The sequence below is a fragment of the Ascaphus truei genome, unplaced genomic scaffold, assembly GCF_040206685.1.
Source record: "Ascaphus truei isolate aAscTru1 unplaced genomic scaffold, aAscTru1.hap1 HAP1_SCAFFOLD_831, whole genome shotgun sequence".
NCBI classification, from domain to species: domain Eukaryota; kingdom Metazoa; phylum Chordata; class Amphibia; order Anura; family Ascaphidae; genus Ascaphus; species Ascaphus truei.
In genome coordinates, this window is record NW_027457169.1 from 90,550 (window position 1) to 104,487 (window position 13,938).

Sequence of the window (13,938 nt, forward strand, 5' to 3'; positions counted from 1 at the left end):
GCCTTTACTCACTGAGCCTCTCCTTCAACCTATACTCACTGAGCCGCTCCTTCAGCCTATACTCACTGAGCCTCTCCTTCAGCCTTTACTCACTGAGCCTCTCTTTCAGCCTTTACTCACTGCGCCGCTCCTTCAGCCTTTACTCACTGAGCCTCTCCTTCAGCCTTTACTCACTGAGCCGCTCATTCAGCCTTTACTCACTGTGCCGCTCCTTCAACCTATACTCACTGAGCCTCTCCTTCAGCCTTTACTCACTGAGCCTCTCCTTCAGCCCTTACTCACGGAGACTCTCCTTCAGCCCTTACTCACTGAGACTCTCCTTCAGCCTTTACTCACTGAGCCTCTCCTTCATCCTTTACTCACTGAGCCTCTCCTTCAGCCTTTACTCACTGAGCCTCTGCTTCAGCCTTTACTCACTGAGCCTCTGCTTCAGCCCATACTCACTGAGCCTCTGCTTCAGCCTTTACTCACTGAGCCTCTCCTTCAGCCCATACTCACTGAGCCTCTCCTCCAGCCTTTACTCACTGAGCCGCTCCAGCCTGTACTCACTGAGCCGCTCCAGCCCTTACTCACTGAGCCTCTCCAGCCCTTACTCACTGAGCCGCTCATTCAGCCTTTACTCACTGTGCCGCTCCTTCAACCTATACTCACTGAGCCTCTCCTTCAGCCTTTACTCACTGAGCCTCTCCTTCAGCCCTTACTCACTGAGACTCTCCTTCAGCCCTTACTCACTGAGACTCTCCTTCAGCCTTTACTCACTGAGCCTCTCCTTCATCCTTTACTCACTGAGCCTCTCCTTCAGCCTTTACTCACTGAGCCTCTCTTTCAGCCTTTACTCACTGAGCCTCTGCTTCAGCCCATACTCACTGAGCCTCTGCTTCAGCCTTTACTCACTGAGCCTCTCCTTCAGCCCATACTCACTGAGCCTCTCCTCCAGCCTTTACTCACTGAGCCGCTCCAGCCTGTACTCACTGAGCCGCTCCAGCCCTTACTCACTGAGCCTCTCCAGCCCTTACTCACTGAGCCTCTCCAGCCCTTACTCACTGAGCCGCTCCAGCCCTTACTCACTGAGCCGCTCCAGCCCTTACTCACTGAGCCGCTCCAGCCCTTACTCACTGAGCCTCTCCTCCAGCCCTTACTCACTGAGCCGCTCCAGCCCTTACTCACTGAGTCTCTCCTCCAGCCCTTACTCACTGAGTCTCTCCTCCAGCCCTTACTCACTGAGCCGCTCCAGCCCTTACTCACTGAGTCTCTCCTCCTCACTGCACATTCTGTGGGGTTTGTCCTGATCAGCACATGTCCACAAACAGGAAGACCCAACATCTCGTCAAACACAGAAATAACGCTACTTTACGCCCCCGCGTACCGTCACATCGAACACTGCGCTCAGGCCAATGTTGTGCTTCGTTTAGGGGGTCTCGGCATTTATCCCCGGGGTTCTGCGGGAGGGTGGGAGGTGTCGCATGAACGCTAGGTATCTTCCTCTGGGTCATGTGTTTGCGGGATTTGTTAATGTATTACCGCAGCGGTTATTCTGCGTGTCTTACAATATTACAATGTAATTGGACGGATGCTTCAATACGCGGCTATAGAAAGACAGGTGGGTACAAGCGTCAGGGGTACAAGCGTCAGGGGTACAAGCGTCAGGGGTACAAGCGTCAGGGATACAAGCGTTAGGGATACAAGCGTCAGGGGTACAAGCGTCAGGGATACAAGCGTCAGGGGTACAAGCGTCAGGGGTACAAGCGTCAGGGGTACAAGCGTCAGGGGTACAAGCGTCAGGGGTACAAGCGTTAGGGGTACAAGCGTCAGGGGTACAAGCGTCAGGGGTACAAGCGTCAGTGGTACAAGCGTCAGGGGTACAAGCGTTAGGGATACAAGCGTTAGGGATACAAGCGTTAGGGATACAAGCGTTAGGGGTACAAGCGTCAGGGGTACAAGCGTCAGGGGTACAAGCGTTAGGGATACAAGCGTCAGGGGTACAAGCATTAGGGGTACAAGCTTCAGGGGTACAAGCTTCAGGGGTACAAGCGTTAGGGATACAAGCGTTAGGGATACAAGCGTCAGGGGTACAAGCGTTAGTGGTACAAGCGTCAGGGGTACAAGCGTCAGGGGTACAAGCGTTAAGGATACAAGCGTCAGGGGTACAAGCGTCAGGGGTACAAGCGTCAGGGGTACAAGCGTCAGTTACATGGTATAGAAGTGCAGAGTTGCTCAATCATTGTTGCCCCCGTCTCATCCATAAGTGGGACGCTCACAGCGCCGAAGCCTTGAAGAGATGAAGATGCTGGCCATGGCACACTCAGGCTGAAGGCACATCCTATGTCACAATGCTTCAGGGCTACCTGGCACCCAGCAGGCCGGGAGGTGGCAGGGAGGTGGCAGAGAGAATGGGTCCCAGCGGGAGACTGTGTTAGAGGCCATCTCTCCAGCTTCAGGTGGCCAGAAGATGGGAAGCCCTTGGGAAAGAGGAGACACCCAGCGCAAACATTAACCATGTGGCTATATCAGCAGTGAGAACTTCTCCGAGACACTTGGGTAGGTGAAATGAAGCCCATCTGAGCTGCACCTAGTGATCGAAGTGCAATAATCGTTGTGATATGTATAACTTTCCCTTTTGTGTTTCTGGCCTCGTGTTGAAACTTGGGGGAAAAAACATGTATTTTTAGGTCTAAACAATTTGTCACTTTCCGTGTTTTTGTTGTGAATGAAAGCAGTGGCCATGTTGGGTTGGGTTGGTTTGTTCCAGCCTAGTGACGCGCAGATGAGATGCATCCACAGACGCTCGCTCCGTGGCTGAAAGTCAGACGCACAGGCAACCATGTTGGAGAGACCATGGACCGTAAATCCCAAGACCAGGAGTGGCCAACTCCAGTGTACAAGGACCACCAACAGGTCAGGTTTTAAGGATATCCCTGCTTCAGCACACTGGTCTGAATCAGTGGCTCAATCTTCGACTGCCCCACCTGTGTTGAAGCAGGGATATCCTTAAAACCTGACCTTTTGGTTGCCCTTGAGGACTGGGGTTGGCCGCCCCTGCCCTAAGCCCTTCTCACCCATGTCACATTGTTCTTACACAGGCCGGGGTTTGTGGGGACACGGGAGGGACCCGAGTTCTGAGTCCGGTTTATTGAACAAGGCAGTGAGTGTCGCGGTTAGAAAGTGATGAGGAGTGGGGCTGGAGTACAAACTGGGAGGGGAGACATGGTCTTTATTCTTGGGGTTCTGTCCCTGTTCCCTACAAACAGCTGATTAATTAAACATGTCACCGTCACCTGATTCGCGTGGCCCAATGTGAGTGGACTTACCATGCATCTTATCAGCGCTAGTAAGTACCATTGCGCTTTACGGGACAGTCCCCCCGAAGCTGGCAGGAAAGCGCTGTTACTTTAACAGCGCTTCAATGCGGACGCCTTCCGTAGAAATACTGTATTCCCCCTATAGTAAGGATTACTTGTGAACACATTCACATCTGTGACAATTCCCCAACCTCGCACAGCATACCCTGCTTCCACTGCAGCCGGGGGTTCTGGGTAATGACATGCAAATGAGCACACACTGTCATCTTTTACTTCATATCCATTTTAACATGGGGCCCCTCTAAGCTTCTGCTCGCTGGATTACACACAGGTTACAGAAGTGCGGGGCCAGTAACCTACTCACGGACATCTGTTTCAAGCTGTCGGGGCTCCCCAGTGTGAGGATGGGTTGTGGCAAATAAATGAGTACATGGATCCCCCTGGGATAACGTTTGTGTTTTCTCCTGCGTGTAGAACAGTCTTACCACAAAAGAGTGCGCTGTGTGTTTGTATTGTGTTCTTACCACGAGAGAGAGTGTGCGCTCATGTGGGTGCTGCGGGGCGTGTAGAACACGCCGCCGCTGCTGTTAGTTCACTTTCGGAGTCCGAGGACCCCTTTATAAGACTCAGCCTGCCTATTATACTCATCTAGGGAGTAGCGACATAAACAGTGCTAAATAAAGTGCTGTTCTGAACCCCAAATATGAGACCCGGGAGGCGTCCTGAAGCAGAGGAAGTCGCTCTGCTTCTCCGTGCCGCCAGTGATTGGCTCTCTCGCCTCTCCAGGTTTTAAGGACTAAGCCATTTGCACACGCATTATTCCACCTCATTTGCATGTCAATGGATATTGGTGACCTTCCTTAAAACCCGGCCTGATCATGGCACAGAGGAGAAAGGTAAGAACCACAGGACACATCAATGGCCAATGAGGATCCATTGTCCAAAAAAGTCATCAAGTTTCATGACCTGCTCCAAAAATCCGGGGAATGTTACATGTTTCCTGTAGGGGAGTTTTGACGAGCGTAAAGATGTCAGACTGGAGGAGTAGGCGGCAGGGGGAGAAGGTTAATTAAGGGAGTATGAGGTGTGGGGAAGGTAGGGAAGACCTGTATTTTCCCCATGTTACAAACTCATGCTGCATACAGTAAGCCGCAGAATACTTTAGGTACTGTACTGCATACCCTGTTTTTTGTTAGCTCCAGTATTCACCGGGCGTGGGTGAGAAGATCCCAGAGGCATCGTGGACAGACTGAGGGAGAGGAGGAAGAAGAAGACATGTTTTTGGACACCATCCTCCGTAGGACCCCTTGTGACTGTTTCTCCAGCCTTTGCCCCCCTCTCGGAAACCTGAGCAGGACCAGGCTGGAGAGAAGCCAACCCCAGCAAGGGAGACCCGTGGTCAACTGGCGGAGGCAGGCATCACGAACCCTTCACAACAGCATCAGGTTCACATACAAGAGGTACGTCAATCGGTCAGCTACTGTATACCATCCCAAGTTATATTCTATAGGGGTTCTCAAACTGTTGCCCATGGATTTTGGTTGATCTCCACCGACTTTCAAATTACTACTGCTCTCCTGTAGGCTGTGTATTTGCTATCACTACTTAAGTCTGATTTATAGATACAGGTGTACCCCCCTTTCCCCATGCCTAAAGGAAACTATGCGGCGACTACGCGTGCTGCTGTACCTGTTGCTCACAGGAGGCTTAAGCCTCCACCACTGGGAGCCTGGGGTGAGCGCTTTCTCCTTTAGTGCAGTGCCTCCACCTGTGAGGGATCCCAGTGTTGATGGGATAACCCTTCACAGGAACCATTACAGTGATGAATAATACACACAGGTATATAACGGATATTTACTGTACACACACAGGTATATAACGGATCTTTACTGTACACACACAGGTATATAATGGATCTTTACTGTACACACACAGGTATATAATGGATCTTTACTGTACACACACAGGTATATAATGGATCTTTACTGTACACACACAGGTATATAATGGATCTTTACTGTACACACACAATAACATATACTAAATATATGCAACAATAGTACCCCTCTACCCACAGTGTACACCCAATGTCCCAACACTTGGTGAGTCCCCCAAAGTACTGAGGATGCGGTGGCACCAATAACCCAGATATTCTTCCCAAAGTCAGTCCCACCAAGTGTGCGGTAGCGCTACCTCTGTGAACCGCTGGTGCACTTATACCTTCCCCGGTACCCCGGTTCCCCCACTCTTGTACCCAGGTGCAACTTGATGAAACAAAGGGATCAGTCAGGTCCCACGACGTGGGGCCTCCAACAATCCCCTCTCTCCTTATGAGTCCCGATCCGCTGTGTGAGGTGCGAGCTCCAGCTGGAGGGTCTCACACAATGTCTATGATGTGGCCTGTGGTCTGGTCCCAGACCACAGTGCACCGCGTGGCCGTCTAATCAAAGGTACAACAGCACCTCTATGTACTAATTGGGAAGCCTTCCTATCTGGGGCCTTCCCTACAATACTTCACTCAGATGATGACTCAGGGCCTAGCTTGGGCCTAGGCAAGTCTTTTTCGATTGAGGAGGCCATTGTCGATTAGAAACTTGTCCCACTCCCTTATGAGGATAGCGACCGTATCTGCGGGAGCATGCTTCACTAAGGAGGGATTCTTTCCTTGGATGGCCCGACGTAGGGCTCCAGCCACAGGATCTCGTTTCTGAGCCATAACTAGCTTTCTCCACCTCATTATGGAGTCTTGAGTTATGGACATGGCTTCCGGACAGCAGTATGCCACAGGGAGTGCCTCTGACTGGCATCCCAAAGAGTCCACCAGGTGGAGTTTGGAGAAGGCTACCTTGTCCTCCACTATAGCCATTATGGAGCACATTACATGAATCCGGGACCAGGAATCTCTTCCCATTCTCCATCGTCAGGTGCTGAGCTCAATCCGGGTCTTCGGGACAGAGCATCAGCTCTGACATTCAGGGGGCCCGGCTTGTATTTTAGGATGAACTGGTAGGTGTATAGGGCGGCCAACTACCTGTGTCCAATGGCATCCAATTTGGCAGAGGTCAGGATGTAGGTCAATGGTCAATGTCGGTCCGTACCTCGAAGGAGACCCCGTAGAGATAATGATGTAGCTTCTCTACAACAGCCCACTTGAGCACTAGGAAATCAGGTTTATGGACTGGATAGTTCTGCTCGCTCGGCATCAGACTGCAACTCACATAGGCTACTGGCCGGAGGCCCGCATGGTATTTTTGATGTAATACCGCTCCCAGCCCGTTGAAGCAAGAAAGCCCTTAGTTTGCGGTAGTGCTGGGCTTGTGATGGCTGCGCGAGTTTGTCAGTCAGTAGCTGCATTGCCTCTGTGAACGCAGGTTCTCCCTCAGAGCCAGAGCCGCTGCGGCTACATCGTCTTCTTCGCCGGAACGTTAGGCTAGCCTCACTTTTGTAGGGGCTCCCTGGGGAAGGGGGAAAGTCAGTTCCTATGTCCAGGTTAGGGACCGGCCCTTGGCTAGGGTCCTCCATTTTAACTATCAGCTCGGGGTAGATAATAGGATACCCACTGGATAGGCTTCCTGGCAGGAGTAGCTTGAGATCCACCCTCCTCGCTTAAATCACAACATGCGTTAAGTAGGACCATGCTCCAGGTAGAGGTGGGGTCCCACGTTCGGCCCAGGGGCTGAGCTGTGGCTAACCGTGGCAGCCCCCCTGGGGCTAGGCACACGTATGAATGAATATTGGCCGAGACATGACCGACGGCCACCACGTGTCGGGGAGGTACTTGGAACTCCACGGCCCACTGGTGGACCTCCTGTCTTGATGGTACAAACATGGTAATACTTTGGTTTCATTTGGTTCAGGGCACCCCAGGTTTGAATCTCAGCAGCGCCTCCAAATGTTACCCCCTTTCCCCTACGCCTAAGGGAAACCGCAGTCAATTACGCGTGCTGCTGTTACCTTTGAGGCCAAAGCCTCTGCTTCTGGGGGCCTGAGGGGCTATATCTCGTGGTGCAGCGCCTCCACCAATGAGGATCCCAGAACAATCCCACTCAAGTGTGAGGTAGGTAGCCTGGAGCATAAGGTGTGAGGGGATTTATGTTGGAGGCCCCCACTACGTGGGACCTGATCCAACTCTGCTCCACATGTGTTCCCTGGTCAGGACCGTTGACCAGGAAGGTACCACCGTGCATTTACACTTCACAGGGGGTAGCGCTGCCTCACACTTGGGTGGGATTGTTCTGCAGACACCGGGGTTCTTGGTGCTCACGGCACCCTCAGTACTTTGGGGGACCACCACTGATGTTAGTGCATTGCCTTGTATTGTATTGATGTGCTATATTGTTCTCTGTTATACTGTAATACAGTAAAGCAGTTATATTATACCAGGTTGTATAGTAGTTACTGGTTCCTATGAGGAGTCATCTCGCTCATGCTGGGATCCTCATTGGTGGAGGTGCTGCACCGCGAGATATAGCATCTCAGGCTCCCCAGAAGCAGAGGCTTTGGCCTCAAAGGAAACAGCAGCAAGCGTAATCGCCTGCGGTTTCCCTTAGGCACAGGGGAAATGGGGTTACATTTGGAGGCATGTGTGGGATGACTCTTGTGGACACCAGGGTGGTTGGGTGCCCAGGGGCACCTCAGAATTTTGGGGGGATATGCCATCAGTGTGTGGACATTGTGTTGAAGGGCACTGTGGGATTATGGCCTAGTTGGTGTGGGTGTTACCTTGTTATTCCTATTATTATCTGCATGTAGTAAACTGTTATCTATACCATTGTGTGTATTCTTGTATTGGGTCCAGTGACGGGGTTATACAACATGGTAGGATCCCGCACGGGTGGAGGCGCTGTCAACAGATGGATCAGGCACACCACAGGCTCCCAGCAGCAGAGGTTCAGGCCTCCTGTGAGCCACAGGTAACGCACCACACACACGTAGTAGCCGCCACATCTCCCATAGGGTGGGGGAAACAGTGCTACATTTGGAGGTGCTGCTGAGATCTCAGACCTTGGGTGCCCAATCTAAGGTCAAAAAACAGTCAGACCAAATTAGATACCATATCTCTCCCATCCCGCTGGAGTGTCCATGAGTGGGCCCTGCGGCACCACGCACCACCTCGCCACGTGGTCGCCATTAGTCAGGTCCCAGTATCCCATCCCTTGCCCATCTTGAAAACCGCAGACAGTTATCAGGGTTCACAAAAGCCAGTAGTGTGGATGCTCGATGGGACACCGATGTCCAGTGGAGTACGCTCCTGATTGATTGTCATGGTGATGTTCCAATGTCCATGTGAAAGACATACAGTGTGCATGTAAAAGACATACACTGTCCATGTGAAAGACATACAGTGTCCGTGTGATAGACATACAGTGTCCATGTGAAAGACATACAGTGTCCGTGTGATAGACATACAGTGTCCATGTGAAAGACATACAGTGTCCATGAAAAAGACATACACTGTCCATGTGAAAGACATTCAGTGTCCATATGAAAGACATACAGTGCCCGTGTGAAAGACATACAGTGCCCATGTGAAGGATACAGTATCCATGTGAAAGACATACACTGTCCATGTGAAGGATACAGAATCCATGTGAAAGACATACAGTACCCATGTGAAAGACATAGATTATCCATGTGAAGACATACACTGTCCATGTGAAAGACATACAGTGTCCATGTGAAAGACATACAGTGTCCGTGTGAAAGACATACAGTGTCCGTGTGAAAGACATACAGTGTCCGTGTGAAAGACATACAGTGTCCATGTGAAAGACATACAGTGTCCATGTGAAAGACATACAGTGTCCATGTGAAAGACATACACTGTCCATGTGAAAGACATACACTGCCCATGTGAAAGACTTACAGTGTCCATGTGATAGACACACAGTGTCCATGTGAAAGACACACAGTGTCCATGTGAAAGACACACAGTGTCCATGTGAAAGACACACAGTGTCCATGTGAAATACACGCAGTGTCCATGGGAAAGACATACAGTGTCCATGGGAAAGACACACAGTGTCCATGTGAAAGACATACAGTGTCCATGTGAAAGACAGTGTCCATGTGAAAGACAGTGTCCATGTGAAAGACATTCACTGTCCATGTGAAAGACATACAGTGTCCATGTGAAAGACGTACACTGTCCATGTGAAAGACATACAGTGTCCATGTGAAAGACATACACTGTCCATGTGAAAGACATACACTGTCCATGTGAAAGACACACAGTGTCCATGTGAAAGACACACAGTGCCCATGTGAAAGACATACAGTGTCCGTGTGAAAGACATAGTGTCCCTGTAAAAGACACACAGTGCCCATGTGAAATACATACATTGTCCATGTGAAAGACATACATTGTCCATGTGAAAGACATACAGTGCCCATGTGAAAGACATACAGTGCCCGTGTGAAAGATATACAGTGTCCGTGTGAAAGACATACATTGTCCATGTGAAAGACATACAGGGCCCATGTGAAAGACATACATTGTCCATGTAAAAGACATACAGTGCCCATGTGAAAGACATACAGTGCCCGTGTGAAAGACATACATTGTCCGTGTGAAAGACATACAGTGTCCGTGTGAAAGACATACATTGTCTATGTGAAAGACATACAGTGCCCATGTGAAAGACATACAGTGCCCATGTGAAAGACATGCATTGTCCATGTAAAAGACATACAGTGCCCATGTGAAAGACATACAGTGTCCATGTAAAAGACATTCACTGTCCGTGTGAAAGACATACAGTATCCATGTGAAAGACATACAGTGTCCATGTGATAGACATACAGTGTCCGTGTAAAAGACATACAGTGTCCGTGTGAAAGACATACATTGTCCATGTAAAAGACATACATTGTCCATGTGAAAGACATACAGTGCCCATGTGAAAGACATACAGTGTCCATGGGAAAGACATACATTGTCCATGTGAAAGACACACAGTGTCCATGTGATAGACATACAGTGTCCGTGTAAAAGACATACAGTGTCCGTGTGAAAGACATACATTGTCCATGTAAAAGACATACATTGTCCATGTGAAAGACATACAGTGCCCATGTGAAAGACATACAGTGTCCATGTGATAGACATACAGTGTCCATGTGATAGACATACAGTGTCCGTGTGAAAGACATACATTGTCCATGTAAAAGACATACATTGTCCATGTGAAAGACATACATTGTCCATGTGAAAGACATACATTGTCCATGTGAAAGACATACAGTGCCCGTGTGAAAGACATACAGTGTCCATGTTACTTGATCTTGAATACTGTCACGGGGGACCAGGTACTTACACATTTATACCGGGATCATGTCACTGAGCAAAGCAAATAAGGAAAATAAAGTGTGATTTATTCCGTACAAACCGGAAAACACACATTGAATTACAATAGTCAGAATAAAATACTCTTACTGGGGGTCTGGGGTTGAAACACTGCCGTTCCTGATTGAAATAAAGTCTTTAGTCCGTTGGTTGACCGGGTCTTAGCCCAAAAAGTTCTGGAGCTCAAATCGCTCTGAGCCTCCAGCCGCTCCCGCGCTTTCCATTCCAAATGGTGCTGAAAGTCGGACTTAGAACCTTTCTGCTTAAAGTCCTGTAGCTGTCCCCTTGCTGTCTCCGTAAGGCTTCTTTGGGTCAGTCCGACCCCTCCGTGAAGGTTACACACTTTGGCACACGCCTGTATCCTTTGCACACGCCTGTATCCCTTTACACATGCCTGTATCCCCTTACACTCGCAGGTATCCTTTGCACACGCCTGTATCCCTTTGCACACGCCTGTATCCCTTTGCACACGCCTGTATCCCTTTGCACACGCCTGTATCCCTTTGCACACACCTGTATCCCTTTGCACACGCCTGTATCCCTTTGCACACGCCTGTATCCTTTGCACACGCCTGTATCCCTTTGCACACGCCTGTATCCTTTGCACACGCCTGTATCCCTTTGCACACGCCTGTATCCTTTGCACACGCCTGTATCCTTTGCACACACCTGTATCCCTTTGCACACGCCTGTATCCTTTGCACACGCCTGTATCCTTTGCACACGCCTGTATCCCTTTGCACACGCCTGTATCCCTTTGCACACGCCTGTATCCTTTGCACACGCCTGTATCCCTTTGCACACGCCTGTATCCTTTGCACACGCCTGTATCCTTTGCACACGCCTGTATCCCTTTGCACACGCCTGTATCCCTTTGCACACGCCTGTATCCCTTTGCACACGCCTGTATCCTTTGCACATGCCTGTATCCTTTGCACACGCCTGTATCCCTTTGCACACGCCTGTATCCTTTTGCACACGCCTGTATCCTTTGCACACACCTGTATCCTTTGCACACGCCTGTATCCCTTTGCACACGCCTGTATCCTTTGCACACGCCTGTATCCCTTTGCACACGCCTGTATCCCTTTACACACGCCTGTATCCTTTGCACACGCCTGTATCCCTTTGCACACGCCTGTATCCTTTGCACACGCCTGTATCTCTTTGCACAGAGCAAACTAGACTTTTAAACATTTTAACTTTACTTTTAAAACTCTCACAGCCTTATCCCTGGCTGGAGTAATCTCCAAACCTTTATATACTAGGTTTAGGGGGTCTGGGCAAACACTGGGCATCCCCTCATTACACTGGGGGACCCCGGGAGACAGGTCTAGGGGTACCTTACCCCCTCGGTGCCCCGTTTTACCCTCTGGTCTGTGCTGAAGCAGGCAGACTAGCGCTGAGCCGCAACATCGCTTTCATGGTAGGGATTTGACCGGAGCACTGCGCTTCAATGTAGCCGGGATTCTAACCTGATCCCTTGGTACGGTTTTGGGGTCTTCTTTAACTTTGGAACCCCGCTAAATAGACGCAGTCTGAAAGGAGTTTCTCCGCAAACCCGCCCTGACTCTCACAGCCTGGCCGTCTCCACTGGCTTGCACGCCTGGAAAGGGTTAAACATAAAAAAAATGCAATTGTCGCGTATTTTATTACATGGTGCAGTAATGCATGCACAATACACGGGTCCAAGAGCTGACACTCTAGGACCCCCAAAACACTGTTCAGGGGCAACCAAGTGGGCTTAACCTTTATTATAAAGCCTGATTACCCCCTCACCGTCACAAATACTTAAATCTAACGGACCTTCCCCATGTTTAAACTCCAGCTCAGTGCGGTAACATGTGATAAAGTTCTGTACGCCACAAACAGAGGTCCGAATATAAAGTACATTCCACCGGAAACTTCCAGACCAGGCGTGGCCAACTCTGGCCCTAAAGGGCCACCGATATGGGAGGGTGGCGGGGACAGAGGTTGGGAAGGCCCTGTTAAGAGATAGGTGGTACTCAGCAGCATGTCTTTAGATGTAGAGGTATATAGCCTAACTGACCAATTCAGTATATCCTCCAGCAGATGGATCCTCAGGCAGGACACGGCAGCCCAATGCATGCTGATATATAACACTGACAACAGGTTGCACTAATCTCAGCTTGTGTGATTTCATAGCGAATATACCCCTTTGTGTCACAGATCTCTGTGGCAATTAACCCTGGTAAAACGACCCTAGCAGGGGGCTATACTTTGTCTGCGCGGTTACAAATCACCAGCATTTCCAATTTATCTGCTGGGTGTAACGCTTGCGCTCACCACGAACAAGGCGAGACCCCGGTACTGACGTGGGGAAGTATAGAACTGCGCACCCCCCTCAGCGGAGGCGCGCCTGGAGGGGGGATAGTCAAGATTGCCGGGTCTGGGTTGGAGAGAGGGGGTTAGCCTTGATACTTGCCGAGACCGTAGGTCGGTGCCAGGAGGATAGCCAGCGTCCGAAGTGCCGAGGTCTGGGGTTGGAGCCAGCAGAGAAGTAGATAGTCCGTTTGCCGTGGTCAGGGATGGAGAAGAGCGGATAGGTCAGAGGCAAGCCGGGGTCGGTAATCCAGAGAATGGTCCAAAGTCTAGCCGGGTCGGCACCCAGGGAGGCAAGTCGGGGTCGGTAATCCAGGGAATGGTCCAAAGTCTAGCCGGGTCGGTACCCAGGGAGGCAAGCCAGGGTCGGTAATCCAGGGAATGGTCCAAAGTCTAGCCGGGTCGGTACCCAGGGAGGCAAGCCAGGGTCGGTAATCCAGGGAATGGTCCAAAGTCTAGCCGGGTCGGTACCCAGGGAGGCAAGCAGCAACAAGATGAGTACACAGACAGGAACGAGGCAGGAATAGAGATGTGGAAACGATCAGAACCGGGGCCGTATGAGTCCATACATATGAGCTTACAGAGCCCGATATGTGCAAGAGTCCCAGAGAATCCGTTGTTCCTGTACTTCCGAGGCTTGCGGATTTGATGGACCCGCAGCCGTACGTCCCGGAATATGTGGGGTCAAGCGCAAAGACAAATCGTAGTGTATACTGTATACTGACAATAACAAACAGGCCATACACTCACAACACAACACTCACAAAACACAGACACTCACACAACACAGACACACACACAACACACACAACACACATTTAATTCAATGACATAAAAACAATAAAAATTGCTAAAATATGGAAATCAGTGATGAAGCTGGTTCCGGTCGGGTAAAACCAGAAACCTGCGTACAAAATAAAGTAAGTATGCAGGGAATGTGCGTCATACGCA

The 13,938-nt window shown here is 50.3% G+C and overlaps 1 protein-coding gene across 3 annotated transcripts in view; it reads left to right on the forward strand.

The window, feature by feature from the left end:
* The window catches only part of LOC142486382 (FHF complex subunit HOOK-interacting protein 1B-like), a 75,034-nt gene that overhangs the window by 36,648 nt on the left and 24,448 nt on the right, over positions 1-13,938 (forward strand). The window contains exons 3-5 of one of the 3 annotated variants that reach the window (XM_075584978.1): positions 2,247-2,538; positions 4,496-4,759; positions 8,098-8,222. The gene's annotated coding sequence lies outside the window, so the exon portion shown is untranslated. Of the gene's footprint in view, positions 1-2,246; positions 2,539-4,495; positions 4,760-8,097; positions 8,223-13,938 lie in introns of those variants that run through there. The other 2 variants (XM_075584977.1, XM_075584976.1) reach the window with 2 other exon arrangements.